This window comes from Bubalus kerabau, chromosome 15 (assembly GCF_029407905.1).
Source record: "Bubalus kerabau isolate K-KA32 ecotype Philippines breed swamp buffalo chromosome 15, PCC_UOA_SB_1v2, whole genome shotgun sequence".
Classification (NCBI taxonomy): Eukaryota; Metazoa; Chordata; class Mammalia; order Artiodactyla; family Bovidae; genus Bubalus; species Bubalus kerabau.
In genome coordinates, this window is record NC_073638.1 from 32,580,971 (window position 1) to 32,604,411 (window position 23,441).

The window sequence follows — 23,441 nt, forward strand, 5'->3', positions numbered from 1 at the left end:
CAAACTCCAGGAGGTAGTGAAGGACAGGGAAGCTGGGTGTGCTGCAGTTCATGGGGTCGCAAAGAGTCAGACATGACTTGGCAATTAAACAACGATAGCTGATTCACATTGTTGTACAGCAGAAACCAATACAACATTGTAAAGCAAGTATCCTTCAATTAAAAAAATAAAAATTAAAAAAAGAAATGAGGATAGTAATTCCTATATTGTAGGGTGATTGTGAAATGTACAAAACATTTGCAGATGTGTCTAGAACATGGCATATGCTCTATACATGTTAATGATGAATCATCACCAGAATCTTCATGTTCTCAGAAAAGGGAAGTCAGCCTTCAGTTCTAGTTCCAAGTCCCCTGAAAGAAGGTCCTGGAGATTGTCAGTGGCTTCTGAAAATCCCTAGCATTGACAGTGTTATACTAAATCCAGAACTGATTTGATGATTTTATTTAACATCTGAAGTTAATTTGGTTGGTTCAATTATTGGAAATAAGGAAAACAAAAAAAACCTCAACAATGCATGATCCTCTCAAAACCACACAAGCAAAGGTTGCAGTTGTCTGTCCACTACTTCCCTCTACCCCATAAGCCCTTCATCCAAGGGAATGACAAGAAGTGAAACACATTTGAATCCCATCTATTAATTTTTTCTTTGAGCCACATACATAAAAGTATGTATACATACATATACATATATACTTATACATATATTTAAGTGACCACCTGTCAGAGCAACACCTCTCCCACCCTTTCTTCCCCATCAAATGCTTTGTGCAAGAAAATGACAAGTCTTAGCTCTGAGGACTTGCTTTGATGAGAGCAGTTACTCTACCATCCCAGTAAAGTACTCTATTGGGCAAAGGAGTTAAACAGAAGACACTTACCAACAGAAAGGACAAGAGCCTGGCTGTGTCCAGCAATTATTCAGTGTGAGCTATGGTGCACCCTGGCATGAATGACTCTGCTTGCCAAGGATGACAGTAAAACCCTTTGAACCTACCGGTACTAGCTGATAGGGACCACTTGTTCTGTCACTTACTTGATGTGGGCTTGGAGATGCCCCTTTACTTCCATCTGAGTTTTAGTTTCCTTATGTATAAAATGGAATATTGATAAATGTTTAACCCATTTTATTTTTGATGGGGATTAAAGGAGATGTTTTCAATAAAGCAACATCATAGTGACTGGCATAAGATGTATACTTAGTGTATGTGAGCTGCTAAAATGTTAGCACGTGTGATGTGATGGGAGCAGCAGTAATGGCAGAAGTAATAACACCGGTGGGAAGAGTAGTACGAACAGGAGAGAGAGATTTGCCAGGACGTGGAAGCAACCTAAATGTCTGTCAACAGAAGACTGGATAAAGAAGATGTGGTACATATACACAATGGACTATTACTCAGCCATAACGAGGACCAAAATAGGGTCATCTGTGTAGACATGGATGGACCTAGAGTCTGTCACACAGAGTGACGTGAGTCAGGAACAGAAAAACAAGTATTGTATATTAATGTATATATGTGGAATCCAGAAAAAAGGTACAGATGAACCTATATGCAGGGCAGGAATAGAGGCACAGATATAGAGAATGGACAAGCGGACATAGTGGTGGAGGAGTAGAGAATGGAATGAATTGGGATGGTAGCATTGACATGCATACACTCCCATGTGTGAAATAGATAGCTAGTGGGAATTGCTGTATAGCACACGGAGCTCAGCTCAGGGCTCTGTGATGACCTAGACGGGCTGGGATGAGGGATGGGGGTGGGAGGAGGTTTTAAAGGGAGGGGATATATACAGCTGATTCACTCTATTGTACAGCAGAGACTAACACAACATTGTAATGCAATTGTATTCCAATTAAAAAAATCCAAAAGAGAGAGAGATTTGGAAACCACATGAATCTCTTTGCTCTTTCTAGCAGCATGGTTGGCTCATACATCTGTACTTCGGAAACTAGACTATTGTTTTACAGATGACATTTCTGCAACAATTTCCTTTTATTTCCCTTTAGCTCTTAGTAAAGTTCAATTTGAAAACTAGAAACCATTACAGCTATTCCAAGAGTTGGGAGGAGCAGAAGCAAGAAGGGGAAGCTGTTCTCTCCTTGGTCAAAGACTAAAGCCAGAACAATAAATACTAAACGTGGGCAGGATTGTGGCAGCAGGAGCCTAAGGTACAGAAGCTGTACCTTCCCAGCTGCCAAACCCCAAACCCAAACTCTTCAGTGATTCCCCGAGGACTTCAGGATAAAACTCTCCTGCCTATGCATGGAGAGCACCAGCATCTTCACCATTTGGCCTTGCCTACCTCTTAAATTCCAACTTTCAGCATCTTCCACCCTCTGCCTCTTCCAGACACAAGGCCATTTCAGATCCTGGTATCTGTTATGCAGCGGCTGTGGCCTGTGTACATGATGAACACCATCAACTCGTCTTTTATTAATAACATGTGCCTCATGCCCCCTATTTTTACAGACTTCCTGAACTTCTCTCTCCTCAATGACTGACCATCTCATACTTGGTGTCCCAAATTTCAAATATTTCTATCAGCATCTGGAAAATGTAATGCCATTTTTATCTTCCTATGAAATTCCTCAAAGTCAGGGACTGTGTCTTACTCGTGTTTGTGCGTCTGACAAATAAAAGGAATGTAATGAATGCTTTCTAAATGAATGATGAAAGGAAGGGAGGGATGGATAGATGGGTGAATAAATTAATAAATAAATGGGTGAGTAAATGGAGAATGAGTAAAACCACAAGTGAAGAGACAATCCTGAAATACTCTAGAAGGGCACTGGCACAGTTTTAGTAATACCTTCTGCCTCCCAATTCCGTCTCTTCACTGCTCAGAACTTGGCAGTTTCTGAATTCTATTTCCTATGCGTCTTGCTCTTTTATGGGGAAGTCAAGATAAGATGCAGCCTTGAGGAACTGGTGGTGATTTGGGTTTTAATTTTACTGATGTGAGATGCTAGGAAAGCATCCATGTGGAACTGTCAAGAAGGTAAATAAAAATACGGTATGCGTACTCAGATAAGAGGTCAAATAGCAATATAGATTTGGGGGGTACTTCCCGGGTGGTCCAATGGCTAAAACTCAGTGCTCCCAATGCACAGGGCCTGGGTTTGATCCCTGGTCGGGGAGCTAGGTCCCAAATGCTGCAACTAATGGTTCACATGCCCCAACGAAGGTCCTGCATGTTGCAACTAAGACCTAGAGCAGCCAAATAAATAAGTATCTAAAAAAAGAGAAAGTATAAATTTGGGAGTCATATAAAGCAGTGATGACTAAACGCAGAAGAAAGAATGAGACTGCCAAGGGGATAAAGGAGATAGTGGCAGTGGAATAAGATAAGGGCTACTTGGGGAACGTGGAGGAAAACAGCAAATAGGACAAAGGAGTCAACCAAACAGTAGGAGGAGCCTTTGTCCTGAAGCCAGAAAGGAGATACTCAAGAAGAAGATAATGGTTAATAATGGTCAATTCCAAGAGACAACAGGTAGGTAGAGGGTTAAGAAGAGGCCATTGGATTTGCCAGTTTACTCAATTATAATTTACCAATTAGTGGAAGAGCTCAGATATAATCTTCAGAACCAGGAAGCGTCCTTGCACAGTCCCAAATTCAGATCAATTCTCATGGAAAGGAAGGAGTTACAAAACTATTCAAACTATTGTTCAAAAACATCAAACTGGCATTTTTGTTCATCAATTCAGATTTAAAATTTAATTTCATGGTACAATGAACTCATACACAGTTATATCTATTAAGGTCACCCACTCTCAACTCATCAGCTTATTCTGGGCATTGATGACAGTAAAACTCTTTAGGAGATAAGAATCAGTGGTTCATACTTCCTGGTGCTCACAGTTTTAATGTGAGCCAAGATTTTCTGACTGTGAAATACTCCATGAAGTTTATCCCCCTACCTTTCCCCTGACTGCTCCTCAATCCATGGTTTTAACAAAACAAATTCTGCAAGAGATTCTCAAAGGTTTGAGGCAAGGGGAGGAAGGGAAGGAAGTTTTTGAATCTTTTCATTGTTTCAAGAAAAGACACCCATATTTTGCTTGAATTATTTGCTTAGCTTCTCATAAAAAATTAATCTATTTCTTCTTTCTGCTGCTCAAAATACTAAGGCCAGAATCCAAGCAGCTTTTACTGTGCTTATTACTATAACAATGGGTGCTTAATTCATGAAATTCTTTTTGTCTCCTACACAATGTAAATCTAGAATTCTCCTTAAAGGCAACACTGCAATTAGGCAGTTTGGATTTAAATTGACCTGTAAATATATGCACACCCAAGGTCAAATGAACAGGGACACACAAGCATGCGCATATTTTCCTCTTTCTCTCTCTTTGTGTATTTGTTTTATGTGGATGCTCAGTTGCTCAATCATGTCCAAATCTTTGTGACCCCATGGGCTGTATAGCCACATATATAATATAAATATTTATGTGTTTACATATGCATGTGAGATATATCTATAGTCATACGATGTATACATATATATACATGTGATATAGATATAAGGATGCTAGATATAAATATATCTCACATGTATATATATATCTCACACATATGATGATGAGATAGTTGGATAGAATCACTGACTCAACGGACATGAATTTGAGCAAATTCCGGGAGATGGTGAATGATGAGAAAGCAGTCCATGGGGTCACAAAGAGTCAGACACGACTTGGTGACTGAACGGCAAACATATTTATATAGATATAGATATAATTTAATGTGAAAGGTCATGAAAAAAATCTGCCATGTGCAAAACAGATAGCTAGTGGGAACATACTGTATACCACAGGGAGCTCAGCACAGTACTCTGTCCTAGAAGGGTGAGGAGGCGGGAGGAGGTCCAAGAGGGCGGGGATATACGTACATATATAGCAGATTCAGAAACTAACAACATTGTAAAGTAACCAAGCCCCAATAAAAAAAATCTACCTGCCCTTCCCCTTAGTTTCTCCCAGAAAATATGCCTTCAATTGTTGAAAATTCAGCACTTTCTGAAACTTAAATTGGGTTAACAGCAAGGCCTGGAGAAGTAGGGGGTAGTAAAACAAAACAAAACCTCAGAAATATTATAAAAGCACAATTAACATGGAATATTGCAGACCTAGAGAGCTGCATAGGGCTCACTGCCCACCCTATCCAGGCTACACTGTCAAATTTTCTGGATAATTAGCCGGCTCTCCTCCTCCTACTTTTTCATTTCAGCAGAAGTAATTTTTTTATATAATAATTTGAAAAATTACTAAATGCTGATTTTTTTAGTATGTGTGAAATTCTGAATCCCACTTCTCTAAACCAGAATATATCTTTATAATCTCTCAGAGCAGTAAAAATATAACCATGACTATTAAACATCATGTGGCCATGTAAGTATTTAACCCCATAGTCAACAGGTGAACTATGATTAAGGCCTCTTGTTCTGGCAATGCCATGGGAACAAAAATAAATAAGACCTGTCCCCTCCCCTCAAATAGAACACAATCTATTGGAGGAGATTACTCTGCATATAAATAATTATAACACCATGAGATAAACGTTAATGGAAGTATGCACATGGCCATGTGAGAGCACCAGAAATGAAGCACGAAATTGCATGGAGATCGCAGGGCAAGACACGTCCCAGCAGAACCTGGAAGAAGAGTAAGAAGGCATCTGACTGGGGGTGGGTAAAGACATCCAGTTAGTGAGAACAGCATTCAGAAAGCTGCAGAAATAGGTCTTGTTTGGGAAATTACAAGTAGCTTGACATTAAGGGAGAGAGATTAAAATAATAAGCTAGAATGAAGGACAAAGGGCTAGTTAGGACATGGTAAAAATGTTTCATGGTTTCCCAAATAGTGAAGAAGGAAGATTTCGAAATTACTTTTCTCATTAGCTAGAAATAGGATATAAGGTACTGAAGCTGACCTGGTTACAAAGAGAAGGATTGGGTCAGTGAAAAGAGGAGATGCCTGGCGACATGTTGGACTCTTGGTTTTGAATCTTTCATTTTCTTGAAAGAAATGTGTCTCGTTCCAATGGCTGGACACTGTGGTTTAGTTTGGCAGATTGCAATGCAGTGATGAAAACAGAGGTCACATTTGGAGGACTTTTCATTGTGGCCGACAGGGAGAAGTAGTCTGAGCTGGGGACCTCACCACACCCCAAAAGGACGAACTTATTTTCTTCCTTTGAGGTGCTGACCACAGGAAAGGCAGCATCCCAAATTGGGAAGGAAAATATGATTTCAAGAGTTTAAAACATCAAGTGACTCTTTCAAACTGTATTTTGATGAGGTAAGGGTAAATGAATGAGAAACATATGGATTCCGTTTTCCTAAAGATTCATACAGATTTAAAATTAAGGAACAAGGAGCTTGAGGCAAAACACACTTTAGACTTAATCCAAACATAACTGTTTGAGAAATTGTTTGAAATTTTCCTAAATATACACAGAAATTCAGTTATGCATCTTTCCATTATGTGCTCTGTGAATTTTACTCAGAATCCAGCCCTTTTGCAAATAATGTCAATGGTGGAGAAATGGCCTATACAGACTTGGGAAAATGTAGTTACCATGTTGGTTACACAGTGACCTCAGATTCATCAATAAAATGTTGGCTCCTAAGCAAGCTTTCAGAGCCCATCCCCCAAAGTCTTATACTGCCTAACAAGCACAGTTCTTAGTGGCTTCCAGAAACAAAGAGTTCATTTCTCATTTTTGTCTTATTCACACTGGCGGTGGGAAGGCTAAGGTTCTCCTCCATGTGCTGCCTTCATTTCAGTCGCTCAGTCATGTCCGACTCTTTGTGATCCCATGGACTGCAGCACGCCAAGCCTCCCTGTCCATCACCAACTCCTGGAGTTTACTCAAACTCATGTCCATTGAGTTGGTGATGTGGCAGCCTCTATCTGGAACACTCTATTCTCAACCCAGAGAGAAGCAAGGCAATGGCAAAACCACAATGTGACTCTTTAGACTTTTGCCTAGATATGGAATAGATCACTTCCACTCATGGTTCATTGGTCAAAGCACATCATACATCCAAACTTGATCTCAGTGAGGTAAGAATATTCTTCCCACAGGGAAAGCATCAGAGAGGTGCCCCTTAGGAAATGACACATGAAAGATGGGCAGCAAAAAAATTGGAAAAAGCAAACAATAGAATCTACGGTATCCATTATCCTTTCGCATGGTTAAAAATTTGAAATTGTATTTACCTGCTTACTTCTTGGAGAAGGCAATGGCACCCCACTCCAGTACTCTTGCCTGGAAAATCCCATGGACGGAGGAGCCTGGTGGGCTGCAGTCCATGGGGTCGCCAAGAGTCAGACACGACTGAACGACTTCACTTTCAATTTTCACTTTTGTGCATTGGAGAGGGAAATGGCAACCCACTCCTCGTTCTTGCCTGGAGAATCTCAGGGACGGGGGAGCCTGGTGGGCTTCCGTCTATGGGGTCGCACAGAGTCGGACACAACAGCAGCAGCAGCTTACTTCCTCTCTCAATTTGCAATCTGTGTAAGAGCAAAGATCAGATCTTATACTCATCACATAGCAGATGTTGGTACTTAATGGCATTCAGTAGATATTTGTTGGATAAATAAATCTAGTTTCTGCTTCCCCTTCCAAAAATTAGGCATGTCGATATCTGTTCCTTATAGGAATGCTAAGAAGATCAAATTAAATAATGAATTTTCTTTCCTTATTCTCAGGGTATAAAATTGCAGAAACATTTTAGGGCAAATAATTGTGGCAGCTCATAAGACTGGTATGAACAAGTTTGCACTCCAGAAAGGATATTCTTACATACAGTTCTCAGACTTTCCTCCAGTTTCCAGCCTTCTCCCCACAACCACAGCATCAGTGAGTCCCACTGCCAGCAGGAATTGGTTCCTGTATTTTGTCTCTAGGTGAACCTTTTCCATATATCTGGTCACATAGACACAGGGTGCCTTATCAAGGCTCTGGTCTTCTCTAATTAGCAGGATAAGGGTAGTCTTCACTATTCGTCTTTAGATACCCTGGTTGTTGTTGTTCAGTTGTGAAGTCATGTTCGACATTAATTCATCTGTGCCACTTAAAAATGCCTCTATGAGAACCTCCTTTAGGTTGGATGGAAAGAAGTGGCCTGAGAGCCCAGTGAGAACAACTAATCTGCTGCTGAAGACTTAAGAGATTTTAAAGAAAGGTCTACATGCAGATAGGAGATCCAAGCGGAACCCACATTGTGTTCTCAAATTTCCCAGAGAAACAACTAAGGTTCATGTATGTGTTTCAGACTTGCTTTGAAAACAGGGAGCCAACAGCATCCACAGTACAATAACAGTACTGCTGTTGGGTATCTGGTGCATATTCTGGAGCTTGAAAACAATGTTCATTATCAATCATTGATCAGTTCATTCAACACAAGGAATAAGCTGGATACTTCAATGTGTTTGTTATACTTCTGGGCATCATCACTAAATTGCATGTTTTCATTTTTTTTTTTCTTGCTGGATAGAGATTTCATATACCAGTGTCTCTAGTTTCCAAGTACAGAGTTTATCCTTTATGCATTAGGCTCTTTGGGGGTCCTTATTAGGAAGCTGTTTGGGAACCTGAACATTTACCAGTTCCAATCACTCTTTGTTGATACTCAGGGAACCTCTGTCTCAGGAGCACAGAATGCCTTTCTCAGAATGCCACTGAATGAAAGTAAAAGTTGCTCAGTCGTGTCCGACTCTTTGTGACCCCATGGACTATACAGTCCATGGAATTCTCCAGGCCAGAATACTGGAGTGGTAGCCTTTCTCTTCTCTAGAGGATCTTCCCAACCCAGGGATTGAACCCAGGTCTCCCATATTGCAGGCAGATTCTTTACCAGCTGAGCCACAAGGGAAGTCCCAAAATACTGGAGTGGGTAGTCTATCCCTTCTCCAGGGGATCTTCCCAACCCAGGAATCAAACCAGGGTCTCCTGCATTGCAGGCAGATTCTTTACCAACTGAGCTATCTAGCAACCTTTGAATGACCCATATCTTATCTCCATATTATGGACAAGGATAGTGAAATCTAATGGGACTGTGGACATGCCTGGCTTCTCCTTGAACTTCGCCAATATCCAGAACAACCTGGAGGAGAATGAGTATTCTGATGCCTTCATAGCAGAGGCCATGAAGCTGGGCTTTCCTGCTCTTTGTTTCAGCAACAGCAGAGAGTGATACCCAATGGCTGCCTGCCTGGGCAGATTTTACAACATGGAGAGAGCTAAGGTGCAGGAAGAGAGGATGTGAATAAACACCTCTTCCCCCATGCTTTGCATTGGAAGGGTACTTTTTGAAATTGCTTGATATTGTCCTTTGTACCCCTTAAGTGCTGATTTCTTCCAGGTCCCCTTTTTTAAGCCCTGTTTTCCTTCTATCCATGATATCTGAGTGGCCTTAGAATTCAGTTTGCCTTTGTATTATGACAAACCAGCAAAAGTTCAGCCTACATGTCTCAGCTCTGCCCAGGCTTCTCTTTCCGATGCATAATGGACACCTTCATCTGGGTGTCCTGTTTTTATTTCAAATATAATATATCCCAAATGACACTTCTTAAAATAGTATCTATTTGTTTATTTTTGGCTATGCTGTGTCTTCATTGCTGTGCAGGCTTTTCTCCAGTCGTGGCAAGTGGGGGCTGCTCTCTAGCTGCAGTGCACGGGCTTTTCACTGCAGTGGTTTCTCTTGTGGAGCACAGGCTCTAGGGAGCACCGGCTGCAGGAGTTGCGGCACTCAGGCTCGGTAGCTGCAGTTTCCAGGCTCTAGAACACAGGCTCTATAGTTGTGGTGGTGCATGGGCTTAGCTGCTCCACAGCATGTGGGATCTTCTCCGATCAGGGATTGAACCCATCTCTCCTGCATTAGCAGGCGAATTCTTTACCACTGAGCCACCAGGGGAGCCCCCAAACTGTTTTTTGTTCTCTTCAAACCTGCTATTTTGTGTGTTCCTTCATACGGGATTGAGTCTTACCTAGTCACTTACCCTGCACTGGCTTTCTCATACTAATGACTGTCATATGGAAATCCTCACTTTTCTCGCCTATACCTTCTGCTAGATTGTGAGTTCTCTGAAAGAATGGCTTTATTATTCATCTCTATAAACCTTCATAATGGAGCCTAAAAAGTGACAGGTTGTAAATGTTTGCATAAAAATGGCTGAATAAAGTTAAATATTATCATAACTCATGATGTAATCAAGCGTGGCCTGGTCAGTTTCAGCAGATTTCAAGAAGTCCCAGAAGCATGTGGACATGGGCCTATACTAGTTCATTCAAGAAAGTAGGGGTCAAAAGAAAGCTTAGTCTAACAGCCAGGACACAAAATGTAAAAAGTGTGATACCAGGAGACCTGATCTTTAGTAGTGATCCAGGTCCATAGACAGTATCAGGATAAATAAAGGCAGGAGCAGGGCACAGCCCCTGGGAGCTAGAGATGAGACAGGCAAAAGTTAAGAGCAAGTGACTGAGTTATTCCCTAAGCTGGGAGGAAAGTAGACGGTTCCTGACTCAGGGATTCTGATGGAAGCTTAAAGGGACACTGCTCCTGTGAATGAGGCAGACATTCAGTGTGTCATTGGCTCAGATCTGGGACCCAAGGGCTGGCTTGGCTGCCCACGAGGTCAACTCATTTCTTGGAGCTGCCAGAATACATGGCTGGGTCTGTGCAAATCCCTGCTATGCTGGTCAGGCTTAGCCTGGCACCCAAGTCGGGGCTGAGGCACCACATGGGAGTGGAGGACTTACGCTGTGAGGAGAAATGCTGCTACAATAGTTTAAGTGTGGCTGAGTATCACATCTGATCTGGAACCTGAGTGAGGGTTTATGGGAGCTCTGTATCGCCTCTGCAACGTTTCTGCAGATCTAGAATCATTCCCAAATGAACGGTGTTAGTTTTTGTTTGTCTGTTGAAGTTGGTATAAGGCTGCTGACTTTTATTTCTTTGGAAGTTCTTCTTGGTTTGTTTTTTTAAGACTATCTTCTTTCCAGAGCTATTGGTTTTAAAATTACCTTTATGTATTGATGTGACAGCAGTCATAAAGGAGGGCCTTTACCTGGCAAATAAAAAGCTGACCCTCTTTACGGAATGCATTTTTTAAAAAAAATATCATTTTGGTTTTAAGCGAAATCTAAAAGTCTGGCTACCATTAACATGGGTCCATCCAGTCTTTTTTTTTTTTTTTCCTGGCTTTCTTTTCTTTTCTGTTTTTTTTTTTTTTTTTTTTTGAGGTAGAGTTTATTTATTGTCGAAGTGCTTTGGGAACAAAACATTTATTAAAGATAATTTGTGACCTAGCTAGGCTTCTAATATTTTTCTTTTTTTAAATTTTCTATTAATTTATTTAATTAGAGGATAATTACTTTACAATATTGTGATGGTTTTTCCATATATCAACATGAATTAGCCACAGGTATACCTACTGAATTAAAATTAAGTATTTGGGAGTCTTCCACCAAAAAAAATCAGAGAGGTATACTTTATTCCTTACCAGGAACAGATGCTCCCAAGCCGGCTAGGTTTGTTGCAGAAGATAGAAAGGCATTTACTGGGCAGGTAACTTATGTAGTCACAAAGGCTGGGCTGGGTTCCTTTCCATGCAGCCAACCTATTCAGGAAATGGGAGTGCTTTTTATTCTATTTCTTACAATCCGATCCTTCTAACCAGGGTGCTGCTGAGAGAAGGGATGAGAGCTCTAGAGAGGAGAAAGGGCAGAGGGTGAGGGAGACTAAGGTGCTGCAGGGCTATAGAACTGCCATCAACCCTTTCTTTGCTGCCGCTTCTGAAACTCATCAGCTGCTGCCTGTCCTTAGATGACCCAGGGAATCTTGTTTCTCGGAGCTGCCAGTTAACAAGTGAGGTTGCCAACGGAAGCCAGTTGCTCTCTTCTGATGCTGAAACTTACAACCTGTCATCTTTTGTTGTCTGCAGAACAGAGAACACAGCCAAGCCGGCAGGGAGAGTCTGTTGTATGAGTCCAGATCTTGTTGGAATGGTGCAATTTATTCACACATATCAAGGAAGAGCAATAAATCCTTACCACTGCCACCTTTCCTCAGTCTCCAAGGGGGTCAGGAAAAATTATGATGGGTATGGGATGGAAGGAACCTAACATGGGGACAACTGTTCCCTATATCTAACCGTAGCACAGTGAATGGACCCAAAGGTCGTCATATAGGTGTATTTACTGGCCTGCACATTTAACAGCATCCTTCATGTCTGTCTCTGATCTGTTGGAGAGCACAAAGCTCCCAAATATATTGGCAAGTAGAAGGTGGATAATTCATTGATTGAGAGGATTTCCAACAACCTGAGAGAAAGAAATAGAGCAAAGAGTCAAATAAGTAGAGATGGAAGCATGAAAGAGGAGACCTGGCCACAAGGAGCACAAATTAAAAATCCCTCTTGAGAGTTATTTTATCAGTGTAGATGTGAATGATGGCAAAAAGTCTGTGAGCTGAGCAAGAAAATAGAAATTATTTGAAAGCAGGGCTGGTCTGTAGTTAGAAGCAAGGAGTACAGAGTTGCCAGGAATTGTAGGATGTCTCTATTTAATGCATCTTCTCAAGTTATTTGTTGTGTGTGTGTACGCGTGTGCACAGTAGTGTTTGACTCTTTTGTGACCCTAGAGACTGTAGCCCATCAGACTCCTCTGTCCATAGAATTTTCCAGGCAAGAATGCAGGAGGGAGTTGCCATTTCCTCCTCCAGGAGATCTTCCCAACCCAGGGATCAAACCCACATCTCTTGAGTCTCCTGCCTTGGCAGGTGGGTTCTTTACTACTAGCGCCACCTGGGAAGTTACTTGTTATCACCCTCTTTCTGTGGGCTTACCTTTGACTGAGCAATGACCAGAAATTCCAGGAAGGTGTCTCAGGTAGCAGCAGCTGAAGAGAGGATTGGAGACCCACCAGGGGCCAAATGGTACATCAGGATGTTCAGGGCAGTCTTCCTGCCCTGAACATTTGATGACTCAAGAGGAAGGTCTTATTTCTAAAGAATAGGCATTAAGTGAGCCTACTTTACCAAGTCCTTAAAGAAAGGCCAATGAGAAAAAGATTTTCTGAAGACAGAGAACACTGTATAAGGACAGAACTGAGGCTCAAAGAAAACACCTAATTCCCACAGCAAGGGTGGGCAAGGGGAAAGCACCCTACGTCAGAAAGAATGACCTGGGATTAAGTCTGAACTTCCTGTGTGTACATCCTGTGATTCTGAGTGAACCCTCTGAGCCAGCTTCCTCTTATATAAAAAGGGAACCTGACCTGGCTTTCTTATTTATGCAAGTGAATTGCAATAAAATCTTTTATGCAAATGGAAATTGTGATTGTATCAGTTGGCCAAAAGTTTGGGTTTTTCCAAAGCATCTTATAGAAAACCTGCAAGAACTTTTTGGCCAAACCAATAATTGTAGACTAGAACCAGAACTGATTTTGTCTGTTGCCTGCCCCCTCCCCGCAAGCTTTCCTCATCATTTGTGAAGCAAAGTGCATGTTTTCTTTTATTTTTATGACTTATATGCAAAGGTTTTATTTGCCCCTTTTAATTTGCCCAGTTACTGATAGGTAGTATTTCTGATGACTAGTCAGGCTGTTAGGATATTGAATTTACAGTGAAGTCCCTCTTGATGGTTCTCCATCGATTTTTTTCCCCACATCTATCACAATTGCTTTAAAGTACCTACAAATTGACTAAAACTCCCTGCTCAACAGTTCTCCTTACCCACAATTCATGTCTTCCAGTATCTTGAAATAATCAATGAGAAACTGTCTATATATTTACATATCTTTGTGTTTACATATATACAAAACAACATCTGTCTCTATGGCAAACCAAACCCTCTGGAAATATTGCACACGAATTCTCTTGGCCTCACTTCAAACTTCACTTGCAAAGAAGGACTAGATATTAAATATTTCCCCCATTTTGTGGATGAAAAACAGAAGACCAGTCCCTCATAGAATGAATATTATAACTGATTCAAATCTAGTTCTCTGGAAACCCAGGCCTCTTATATCGTACACCACAGTCTTTTTCATTTCCATAGGAAGGAATTGATCACGGCTTTCTTTAACCTTTATTTCACTCTTTATGGAAAACTGTAATTTCTGGGCTAAAGGACAGTTTACACTGGGGTCATGGGATGGAAGGAGACAAGAGAAGGGCCTTAATCTACAACAGGTCCGCCCAGCAGCCTCTGGTAACATGTTCTCAGCGGGAGTGTGTGGCCGGTAAATCGATTTGGTGCTGGCCGGTCCTCGAATCTCCCTGCGCTTGATCCTTCGATACCTGTGCCAAACCGGACGCTATAAAAGGCACAGAGTCGGCTACTCTATCACATACCTTCAAGGCATGGCATATGAATCTTAAGGTGCTATGCCGGAAGAAGAGATTTTAAGAGCTCAGGGGAAAAGAAGCATGCCTGCAACCTGCTTTCCACCCACGAGTCAGAGGTAGATGATTGGATGTCATTACAAGAGAATTCCTAAGCCTGGGGACATAATTAACAGAACTGCAGCCACCTGCTGTCAGGTGCCAGCGATGGGGGTAATTAGCAAACCAGGTACCTGAGGGCCACAAGGTCTAAGATGGGAAAGCAGCAGAAAAAAGAGCATTTAAAGCAGCAGAATGAAATCCCAGAAAAGACCTTGTGAATTCAGAATAGCAGTCTGGGAAAAAAAAAAAAAATCAATTGGCTCCTTTATAGGCTGGCGATGCAACAACAACCCTGGTCTGGTGAAATACCTTGGACCTACATGCCTGGGTTGGAGGCTGACCTGACCATGTCCAAAGCCAGTGTCATTGTGCGGCAGGGTTCATCCTTACCATCCCACAAACAAAGAGAAGGGTAGCAATCGATAGGACGAAAGCCCAGGAGAGCCAAAAGGAGTTGGCAGGTCATGGCAGAGAGAAGCAAGAGAAACAAAAAAGCCCCGGAGATGTCAGCCTCAGATTTCTCAAACAACACAAAGGATGTTGGATTTCAATGCACACTGCCTGGCTCTGTTCAGGGTATAAAAGGGAACAAGGTGGTCAGTGTTAAAGGAACGAGGGAGAAATGGCTGACGACAGCCTTGGAGCTGAATTAAAAAACACCAAATTAAAGGCGTGTGTATTGAACTGAGGCACTGGGAAGGGGGTGCCCTCCCAAAGACTCTACAATTACCAGACTTGGTACAGAGGCTCCCAGGCAGCAGGACACTCACTCAGCAGTGTCAGGGAGCCCGGAAATGGTCCAGGTCACCCCCTGCCCACAATGCTTCCGTTAGGTGAAGGTTAAGCTCTTTAGCTTATTACTTTGACTTCAGTCCACACTGTCCTCGGGAGACAGAAACTTAGCGAATTTCAGGATTTCTCCCCAGAGTATATTTGATAGTACATGTCAGAGGGAAAGAGGTCAGGGAGAAAGATCCCATCTTTCATCCTGAATCCTTTAAAGATATTAGCCAGTTCCCTAATGTTGCTGACCTTCTCTTCACAGTAGGGAATAAGAATGATGGGATTTCCCTGGTGGTCCGGTGCTTAAGAATCCACCTGTCAATGCAGGGGATACAGGTTCTATCACTGGTCTGGAAACTAAGATCCTAAATGCTACAGGTCAACTAAGGCCATGCATCACAATCAACTACTGAGCCCACGCGTCCTAGAGGCTGTACTCTGCAACAAGAGAAACTGCTGCAGTGAGAAGCCCATGCACTGCAAAAAGAGAGTGTCCCCTGCTCGCTGCAAATAGAGAAAGCCCACATGCAGCAACAAAGAACCCATGTGCCACAGCAGAGACCCAGCACAGCCAAAACAAAGAATGATGCTCCCCTGAGTTGTGCGAAATGGTGGCTTTGTACCCACAGGCCCTAAGCTAGTTTCTCCTTGAGACTGGTATTGACCACAGTTTCAAGCATGTTTTCAAGCATCTTGGGCTTTGGGTTTGCTGTGCTTGCTCTCTGCTTGAGTTCTTATCTTCCCAGGCTTGGATCACAGACAGAATGTATGTGATCTGGGAATCTCTTGTTACTGTATCCCTAGGTTTCTCTTAACTTCCAGTTCCGATGACCCCCTCCGTCTTGCCTACTCCTGCCGCATCCTTACGTGATGTCTCTTACCTTGTCTTGCCTCCCACAGTCTTGGCATGCCACTGCTTTAGGGAGCATCAGCTGCTCCTGGTCTCATGTGAAGCTGGATACCCGAAGAAGGTGGGAAGGAAAGTCAGGAAAGAAGAAAAGGAAGGTGGAGCACCAAAGCAAGCACTACTCTCAACATGATCTGTTGATGGTAAAAAACCATTAGAAAGCATTCATGGAACAGTTACCAATGAGCTAGCTTGTTGGTTAATGCCTAATGTACTGCACACTCACATTCTTGATTCTTAGGGTTTCAAAATTAAAGCAATCGCAGCTATTTGAAACAACCTTCCCACAAAAGAAATAAATGTATACACTAGGAGGAAATAGGGGTTTCTATGGATTATTCTAATGCATCTTTGAATCATTGAAAATTTCTTCTTTAGTGAATCTTCTAGACCTAGTTCTGTTATTAACAGAAGTATACAGATTTATCCAACTCAAACCTGTTTTCTCACATCTACATTAAAGAAAATTATCTTTAATAATTTATTAGAAGTAACTTTGAAGGGATAAATTCACCAGAAACAAGTAATAAAAAGGCCTGCAGATACCAACATAAGAATCAATGGCAGAGAGTTGGGTTACACAAATGCTATGGTTCTGCCACTCAGCAGTGGTTTCTACATCAAGGTCCTTTATTTCAATTTCCCACAAAATTAACTCTAATATCTCTACAAGCTCTAAAATTCTAAAATCCTATGAATCTAAGAGACTAGAGGCTAAAAGAATCTTAGAAAAATTAAAATACTGAAGGAGTTTTGCTTTAGTGGATTGCTCAGATTAATTCAGTTTTGATCCTTTATAATAATATAGGCCTTTATAGCCACAAAAATGTAGTTGGGAAAAGAGTATCTCTTGGTTAGAAACAGAATTCCTGCCTTCTACATTGAGCGCATTATGAGATAGTTTCTAATTTTATTACAAAGTGAATTTCCTTTATAAGTTTGTTTAGGAAGTTTGATATATTGTTTTAAATGTCATTTTCAAAAACTAAAATTTGGGCCTCTCACATTAACATGGCTACATAACTCAGTAACTCTTCCCCCTGCTTTGCCCTAGAAGTCTTATGAAACAAAAAAGAAAAACTCTGAAAATCCATGTAAAGGCAACTCTATTAAAGTATAATGTATAGATCAGAAACATTGTGCAGGGACTGCTGCCAACAGGTGCTAATGTTGCAATGAAGCCATGGGGTGGGGTTGGGGGGGGGGGTGGGAAAAAAAGCATAGAAAGAGTAACCCAGGAATGAAAAACCTTATGAAAAAAAGGTAGTGAAAATATCTTCTTAAAGGGGAGAGACCTAATCCATTTTTTTAGCCAAATGGGGTGAGAAACTAGGGTGGGGTGCCTTGGTGACAGAAGTCAATATATAAGTAAAATACAAACAAACTAAACAGAAAAGTCTACTTACATATAAAGAAATAAACAATCAGTCTTATTTGTAGAAACCAATCTGTTTCTGTATCAGTTATAAGGCTCCCATATTATCTTTCCTTCTATAGGAACTTCTTTCAAAGAGCAGGTCTAGGAAAATCCAACTCATTCAATATAAATAATAACAAAGAAACTGGAAGACTGCTGATAGAATGATGCCATAATAAAAATCTATGTGCAAAATACCAAAGTTTACCCACAAAAACATAAACCTATTATAAAAAAACACAATTATGTATAATGGAAAGATATGCCATGTTTGTGAATTGGAAAACTCAAATTTGCTGGTCTTCTCAAATTGAGCTATTAATCAAACACAATCTCAATAAAAATCCCAGCAGTATCTGTGATTGAAATAAACAAGTTGATTCTAAAATTAAGATAGAAATGCAAAGAACCAAGAACAGACAAGCCAATCTCAAGAAGAAGGAAAAGTCTAGAGGATTACACTATTTGATTTAAGATTTACTACTGAACTTCTTACTGCTCCCCTTGTCACTCAGCTGGTAAAGAAGGCGCAGTGTGGGAGACCTGGATTGGGAAGATCCCCTGGAGAAGGGAATGGCGACCCACTTCAGTATTCCAGCCTGTAGAATTCCAGTGACTGTATAGTCCATGGGGTCACAAAGAGTCGGACACAACTGAGCAACTAAATGAAACAAATAATGAGCACAGAAACCAATGGAACAGAATACGGTCCTAAAAGAGACTCATATATATATATACAGTCAATTATTTTTGACAGTAGTGCTAAGGCAATTCAAAGGGGGAATGAAAAATCCTTTCAACAAATTTTTCTGTTAAAACTGGATAACTATATGCCCAAAATAAACATAATACAGGAACTCTACCTTATACTACACACAAAAATAAATTTAAGATGTATCATCTATCTTAAAAACAAAAACTTTACCAACAGACCAAGAATACTCATCAGCCAATGCTGCAACAGAGCAGATGAAACATGTGACCACAAATTGAAAGTGATGAAACAACTTAAAAGAACTATTGTCTTTAAAAAGGAGATCCAAGGCAAAATACAAGAATCCAGAGAAGAGATGACAGGAGGAGATGAAATATGAGGTAGCAGAACTTAAGAATATAGTAAAGGGAAAATTTTCATCACACAAAATCAAAGTTATAAGAAGCATGTTGAAGGATGAATGCTATAGGAGATATAGTTCATAAAACATAAAAATGAAATGTGTTAAAGCACATTAAACACCACAAAGTAAGCTTATGTGAAGCTTACGTTAAGCAGAAGGATGGAATTTTAAAGATAAAATCAGATATTAAGGGGTTAGAAAACAGAAAAACAAATTAATATCTTAAAAAGTTAGCACTTTCACTAAAAAATTAAAATACAATTTAACTTATCAGTGAAAACAGGGAGAAAGTGCAAATTTAAAAACAAACAAAAAATTATATAAGCATTAAGAATTAAAGTACTCTTAAGAAAGGACTTTGTTCAATTTTATGTGTTAGTTTTAGCAAACTATGATTTGCCAATCCTGACCCTAGAAGAAATAAAAAATCTAAGTGAATCAATGTCCCCTAGAAGATGTACCCATAAAAAAAAGTACCAGGCATAGTGTGTTTTATAGAAGAATGCTGTCAAAACTTTAAAAAGCATGTAATTTCAATGTTAAACTATTCCAAAGAATGGGAAAAGTAGGAAATTTTGCAAGTTAACTTAAAAAGCTGAACACTAAATTTCAAAATATTTTTCAAGCAAATACTGCATTGAAAAGTTACAAATCAATATCCTTTATAAATATTTTTTCAAATATTCTAACTAAAATATTTGTAAGAAGCTGGTGGAAATATTTTAAAATAGTGTCAATGACTGAGTGGGGTTTACTAAAGGAATGTGAAATTTTTTCAATATTAAAAAATTCCTTGACTTACTTTCTCATCTTAGTAAGTTTCAGTTCAGTCTCTCAGTCGTGTCCAACTCTTTGCGACCCCATGAATCGCAGCACGCCAGGCCTCCCTGTCCATCACCAACCCCCAGAGTTCACTCAAACTCACATCTATCGAGTTGGTGATGCCATCCAGCCATCTCATCCTCTGTTGTCCCCTTCTCCTCCTGCCCCCAATCCCTCCCAGCATCAGAGTCTTTTCCAATGAGTCAACTCTTCGCATCAGGTGGCCAAAGTACTGGAGTTTCAGCTTTAGCATCAGTCCTTCCAATGAATACCTAGGACTGATCTCCTTTAGAATGGACTGGTTGGATCTCCTCCCAGTCCAAGGGACTCTCAAGAGTCTTCTCCAACACCACAGTTCAAAAGCATCAATTCTTCAGCATTCAGCTTTCTTCACAGTGCAACTCTCACATCCATACATGACCACTGGAAAAACCATAGCCTTGACTAGACGGACCTTTGTTGGCAAAGTAATGTCTCTGCTTTTGAATATGCTATCTAGGCTGGTCATAACTTTCCTTCCAATGAGTAAGCGTCTTTTAATTTCATGGCTGCTTCACCATTTAAGGAGAGTCAAATCATGTATTCATAGATAAACAAGACTGACAGAACAGTCAGAACTAGAACTGACAACCAACACCTTACCCCAACATGAGCTAGCAGTAAGACAAAAAGTTTACCCTGAAGATAGTGAAATAACATGGACAGAGATCTCCTCTAAAGCGTAGACACAAGGATGGTTGAAACCTAGGAGAAGAACTCACCTGCAGGTCCCACAAGACAAAAGAAGCCCGTAACCAGGGGAATGTGAAGCCTATCATCTGTTGCAGATTCTGCTAGCAACAGTAAAATACAAACTCAGTCCAATTACTGATGGCATTGAAATAAAACACCTCTATAGACACACACAAATGACCTGACAGGAGCAACATGATGATTTCTGGACATGAATGCTATTTACCTCTATATTTACTGTTCTTCTACATGCAACATCTGGCATTCAATAAATAACTATGAGACAAATAACAAGGAAAACATGACTCATTGTCAAGAGATAGAGCAGTACACATGCAAAAGTTGGTTTGGATGTTGAGTCCAATGACAGTGGCACCTGTTACACACTGAGAGGGCTTGAAAAAGTCTATTGTGAATGTATTAAAAGTCCATCAAGGAGGTCATGCAGGACTCCCGAAGCAATCTGAATTGGTTCAGGAAAGTGAAGGAAAAGAGACCTGCAGAGATTCTATGATGTTTAGGGGATGGGATTGAGGTGGGAATTTCTATAAAGGGACCAAGGCTTGCATAGTTTGAAATTCCCACTGATGCCAAAAATTTCAAAATTATCTCATCAACACACCCAGGGTGGGGCATAAAGAGAAAGAGAAGTGGTAGGCTTGAAAGTTGTCAAGTCAGACATTGAAAATGGAGTCATGCACAATAACATCAAGGATGGAAAGAAGAAAGTTGAAGTAAATCACTGCAGGAGTCTTAAATTATACCTGAAGTGGTCAATTATTATTTGAAGATAGACTGTTGTACTTTAAATATGTGTACTGTATATCCTAGAACAACATTTCTCAACCTAGATACTGCTTACTTGGGGTGCCAGATGATTCTTTGCTGTGAAGGGCCGCCCTGTGTATTGTAGGATGTTAAGATGCACTCTGGACCTCTGCCCACTAAATGCCATAAGAACCCTCACAGTTGTGATGATTAAAAATGTGTTCAAAGACTGCCAAATGTCCTGTAGAAGGCAGAATTTCCCCCGTTGAGAACCACTTCTCTAAAGCAATCACTAATTTTCTTTTTCTAAAAATGAGCCATGACTAATAAGCTAATAATGGAGATAAAACAGAATCAAACTCAACTAATGAAAAGGCAGGCAAAAAAAAAGAAAAGGAAACAAAAAACTATGGGCAACAGATAGAAATTTGCAAGGTTTTACACTTAAACTGAGTCATAGCGGCAAATAAATATCAATGTTCTAATCACTTCAATTAAGAGACATTGATTGCCTTATTGGCTAAAAACATGAGACTCAACTATATGTTATTTACAAGAAACCTTTTTTAAAATATAAAAACTTAGGTTAAAAGCAAAAGGATGGAAGTCATAGTTCATGAAATTACTAATTTAAACAGTTTTTTAATAGCTAGAATGCCTTTATTAATACAAGAGACAAAGTAGACTTCAGAACAAGTACTATTATTAGCAATAAAGAGACATTACATGGTATTAATGTAATACTATTTTAAAAGAATACTGCAGAAAACACAACAAAAAATGATAGTACTAAGAGGAGAAATAGACAAATCCACAGCTATATTTGGAGAAATCAATACTCCTCTCTCATAAGTATGCAGAAGGAAAATCAGTGAGGAAATATGAAACCTGAACTACTGACTTGACCTAGATGATATATATAGAGAATATTTTACCCAAACAACAGAATACTCATTCTTTTTAAAGAATACATCAAACAGTCACCAAAACAGATCACACTCTAGGCTATAAACACACATCAAAATTTAGAAAATAACTGAAATAGACTGTCTTCATAGATTAGGACAATCAATATTGTTAAGAAATTAATTCTCCCAAAATTGAACTGTGTATATATACAATGAAATACTAATAAAATACATAATTCATAGGTATTTTTAATGGATTCTGAAATTTGTTTGGTAATATAAAGTAACTTGGAATAGCCATGAAAACTTTAAAATAGCATAACTTTAAGAAGGCATAAAGCGGGAAGACTTACATGACCTGAGTTCACAATTGAATTGACAAGAGTCAAAACAAGGTTTTGCTACAAAGATAGCCTAAAAATAGATAAATGGAATAAAAGATGGAGTTCTGAAATGCCTACATTGGTCAACTGAATTTAGATAAAGGTGCAAGGCAAGTCAGTAGAAAAATAACAGTCTTTCCAACAAAGGTTCTGGAAGAATCAGATATTCCTATGCAAGCAAGCAAAGAAACAAACCTTCAATTCGTACATTGTATTTACAAAAATTAAATCAAATGGATCATAGACCGAGATAAAAATCTAAAATCATTTTTGAAAAGCTGTAAGAGCCCAAAACTATAAAAAGTCTAAAGAAAATAGAACACTGGATTAGGCAAAGATTTGTTATATATGACACCAAATGCATCATCCATAAAGTAAAAAATTGATTAAGTGGACTTCATTAAAATCAAGAATTTATAAAATTAGTTCAGAACAGTATATAAACAAGCAACTACAACAAGCAAAAACAAAAAGCCCTGAACAAAGAGGAAAATCTGATTTCGAGAGTTGCCATATTCTATTATTCAAAAATGTCCAGTTTTCAATAAAAATTTATGAAACATGGAAAGAAACAAGTAAGTATGGTTCATATCCAGGGGAAAAAACAGACAATAGAAACTGCTGAGGAGGTCCAGAAATTGAATTTAGCAGACATAGATCTTAAAACAGCCATTTTTAAAATGTTCAAAGAACTAAAAAAAAAAAAGAAAAATGTCTAAAGGATGGAAGGAAAAAATGAGATTATGTTTTACCAAATAGAGAATGTTAATAAAGAGATAGAAATTATTTAGAAAGAACCAAATAACAATTTTGGAGTTGAAAATACAACAGTTGAAAGTAAAATTCAATGGAAACACTAAACAGATTTGCGCCAGCAGAAGAATTAGTGAACTTGAAGATAAATCAACTGAAGTTTTCCAATCTGAGGAAATGGGGAAGAGGAAGAATCAAGAAAAACCACACAGTCTTAGAGGCCTTTGGGACATCATTAAGACTAACATGAATAATGGGAACTGCAAAAGAAGGAAGAAAGAAGAAAGGAACAGAAGACAATTAAAGAAATATGATTAAAAACTTCCCAAACTGGATGAAAATCATTAATCTACACATCTAGGAAATTCAACAAACTTTTACTAGGATAA

General features: G+C 39.7%; 1 long non-coding RNA gene across 13 annotated transcripts in view; it reads right to left on the reverse strand.

Moving 5' to 3' along the window:
- LOC129628852 (uncharacterized) overlaps positions 1–23,441 on the reverse strand; it is a 143,454-nt gene that overhangs the window by 76,879 nt on the left and 43,134 nt on the right. For 3 of the 13 annotated variants that reach the window (XR_008702936.1, XR_008702928.1, XR_008702937.1), the window contains exon 3: positions 7,227–7,523. The exons of the other annotated variants lie outside the window; for them this stretch is intronic. This is a non-coding gene — a long non-coding RNA (uncharacterized LOC129628852). The remainder of the gene's footprint in view (positions 1–7,226; positions 7,524–23,441) is intronic. 13 annotated transcript variants of the gene reach the window in all.